The sequence below is a fragment of the Parus major genome, chromosome 4A (genome assembly GCF_001522545.3).
Source record: "Parus major isolate Abel chromosome 4A, Parus_major1.1, whole genome shotgun sequence".
In the NCBI taxonomy this organism is placed as follows: Eukaryota; Metazoa; Chordata; class Aves; order Passeriformes; family Paridae; genus Parus; species Parus major.
This window is the reverse complement of record NC_031772.1, coordinates 6,337,958-6,341,240: the sequence shown is the minus strand read 5'-3', so window position 1 is coordinate 6,341,240 and position 3,283 is coordinate 6,337,958. Positions and strand designations below refer to the sequence as shown.

General features: G+C 58.9%; 1 protein-coding gene across 1 annotated transcript in view; it reads right to left on the bottom strand.

Annotated features, from left to right (window-relative positions):
• The window catches only part of EDA2R (ectodysplasin A2 receptor), a 13,481-nt gene extending 12,931 nt beyond the window's left edge, over positions 1–550 (bottom strand). The window contains exon 1 of the mRNA XM_015626842.2: positions 382–550. The gene's annotated coding sequence lies outside the window, so the exon portion shown is untranslated. The remainder of the gene's footprint in view (positions 1–381) is intronic.
• Between the last annotated feature and the right edge of the window lie 2,733 nt (positions 551–3,283).

Genomic DNA, 3,283 nt, shown 5'->3' with positions numbered 1-3,283 from the left:
CGCCGGCGCCCCCCGCCGCCAGCTCGGGGAAGGCGGCGGCGCTCCGGGATATGCCCGGGCACATCCCGGCCAGGAGCTCCGCCGCGGCGCGGCCGCCCCGCATCACCCGCCCGGCACCCGCCGGGACCCTGGCTCCGGTCTCCGCATCTCCCGTCCCACCCAGCCATCGTCCCGGTGCCGCCCGGCCCGGTACCGCCGGCGTTCGGAGGTGATCGCGGAGCCGGCTGCAGCCCACGTGTATCGCTGTCGGGAGCGGGACCCGCCGCAGGGCCCGCCGGTGCCCCCGACCCGCAACCGCCTCGGCCCGGCGGTGACACCGGCACCGGGGAGAACCGGCACCGCCGAGAGCGGGCGGGCAGGTGCGCGACCCCCGCGGCTTACCTGGGTCCCGGTGCCGGCAGCACGGCGCGGAGCGGGACCGGCAGAGCGGCGGGACCGGCAGAGACGGCGCGGACCCGGACCCGGACCCGAACCCGGACCGGCACCGCACCGGCAGTGACTCGGCTGCCCCGCGTGGAGCGGAGCGGCTCGAAGCCCGTCCCGGCCCGGGCAGCGGGAGTGCCCCGCGTCCCGCCCCGCAGCCCCCATTGGCGGCGGCGCCGCCGGGGCGGGCCCGGGGGCGGCGGGGCCGGAGCTCAGCGTCGAGCGCAGGCTGGGACAGCTCGCTGTCACCCGCCGGGGTGTGACACTAGAGAACCCTCGGGTTTGCGGGACCTGAGGCTGTCCGGCAGCTCAGGTGGAGGCTGAAGGAGCCCTGGGCCCGGCCGTCCCTCTGCAGCCGTGGGGGAACACGCACCAGAAAGGAAAAAAGTGGCGGCTGTGCCTCGCACGGGGTGTGTGCACCGTGTGCTGTGTGTGTGTGCACCGTGTGCTGTGTGTGTGTGCACCGTGTGCTGTGTGTGTGTGCACCGTGTGCTGTGTGTGTGTGCACCGTGTGCTGTGTGTGCAGCGTGTGTGTGTGTGGTGTGTGTGTGCACCGTGTGCTGTGTGTGCTCTGTGTGTGTCGTTTGGGCAGCACACACCGGGCATGGCCGTGCCCAGGACACGCGGCTTCTCCAGGCTCAGCATTAACTGTGCCAGCCGTGAGCCCCCCTCCGTCCGGGTGGTTCTGGGGAGCCGCGCCGGAGGTATCCCAAGATTGCCGTGCAATATCTGACTCTACCGCAGCGTGAACCAAGCTGGTGTGTGGAACTGAACCTCCTCAACCGGAGTTAACTCTCCCCATGACAGCCCTCAGCGCTCCCCTTCAGTGCCATGTCCCCAAACTGCTGCTCCTCAGTCCCGACCCAGGCCCACGACAGGACCCTGCTGCCTTCCCAGCCTCGTGGAGGGGCAGCATGGGCAGTCAGTGCTGTGCGTTTCTGTGCCCTGGGCCATACTGGTTGCTGTGCCAGGATGAATACCTGAACAGTGTTTGGGTTTTAAACCTGTTATTTTGGGGAATAGACCCCATTTCTCTCTCTTTCCTTTCAAACTTCAAGGGCTCTCATTCCAGCTAATGCTTTTGAGATCTCTCCTCAGCTCCCCACTGTCATTGAGGAGCAGCTTCAACAGAAGCCAGATGGTCAAACTGGAATAACTGAAAGGCTTTAAAGAAATTAAATCTGTTAAATAGTTAAATAATTAAATAATGAATTCTATTAACTAGTCAACTTCACAAAATTATTATGGTTCAAAAAGACCTTTAAGAACATCAAGTCCAAATATTAAGCCAGCACGTGCAGTGTTCACACTAAACAATGTGAATGGCTGCCTAAAGGTGCCACACCACGCTCCTTTTGGACACCTCCCAGGGATGGTGACTCCATCAGTGCCTTGGGCAACCTGTGTCTGACCACTTTTCAGGGAAGTTTTCCCTCATATTCAGCCTGAACCTCCAGTGGTGCGACTTGGGGCCGTTTCCTCTCATCCCGACCCTGTTCCCTGGGAGCAGAGCCCGATCCCTCCAGGGAGTTGTGCAGAGCCACAAGGTCCCCCTGAGCCTCCTTTTCTCCAGGCTGAGCCCCTTTCCAGCTCCCTCAGCCTCTCCCCGTGGGAGCTGCGCTCTCTCCCGCTGCTCCCCCACTACCTGGTGGGATTTCTCATCCCGGTTCTTCAGCCGCTCAGTGAGTAACCTCGCAGGGGAGGGGAGCTCGGCAGAGCCGTTCTGGGCGGTGAGGATGATTCCATCGCTCACACGGGCTCAGTCTGATGCAATCTCCTCATTGCATCACCCACGGCCACGGGACGGGGGGGCTCCCGCGGTGGGACAGACACAGCAGCGGCTGCCCTGCGGGAACCTGGCACCGGAGAGGCTCTCTGAGCACAGTCCCGGCCGCAGGCAGCGCCTGCAGAGCTGATTTCTGCTCCAAGCCCATTGCAGCAGAGCCAGGGCTGTGCCCGCAGAGCGCCCCGCTGCTGGGTGGGCACGGGCACAGCTGCCCCGCTCAGAGCTGGTGCGGGGTGTGCTTGGTGGTTTGTGCTTGGTTTGTGGTTAGTAGTGGTGGTTAGTGGTAGTTTGNTTGTGCTTGGTTTGTGGTTAGTAGTGGTGGTTAGTGGTAGTTTGCGGTGGTTTGTGCTTGGTTAATGGTGATTTGTGCTTGGTTAATGGTGGTTTGTGCTTGGTTAGTGGTGATTTGTGCTTGGTTAGTGGTGATTTGTGCTTGGTTAGTGGTGGTTTGTGGTTGGTTTGTGGTTAGTAGTGGTGGTTAGTGGTAGTTTGTGGTGGTTTGTGCTTGGTTAATGGTGATATGTGCTTGGTTAGTGGTGGTTTGTGGTTGGTTTGTGGTTAGTAGTGGTGGTTAGTGGTAGTTTGTGGTGGTTTGTGCTTGGTTAGTGGTAGTTTGTGCTTGGTTAATGGTGATATGTGCTTGGTTAATGGTGGTTTGTGCTTGGTTAATGGTAATATGTGCTTGGTTAGTGGTGGTTTGTGATTGGTTAGTGGTGGTTTGTGGTTGGTTAGTGATAGTTTGTGGTGGTTTGTGGTTAGTAGTGGTGGTTAGTGATAGTTTTGTGGTTGGTTAGAGATAGTCTGTAGTTGTTAGTGCTTGGTGGTGGTTTGTGGGTGGTTAGTGATAGTTTGTAGTGGTTAGTGACAGTTTGTGGTGGTTAGTGGTGGTTTGTGGTGGTAGTCAGCGGTTGGTTAATGATAGTTTATGGTGGTTAGTGATAGTTTGTAGTGGTTTGTGGTGGTTAGTAATAGCTTGTGTTGGTTTGTGGTTAGTAGTGGTGGTTAGTGATAGTTTGTGGTGATTTGTGCTTGGTTAATGGTGGTTTGTGGTTGGTTAGTTGTGGTTTGTGATGG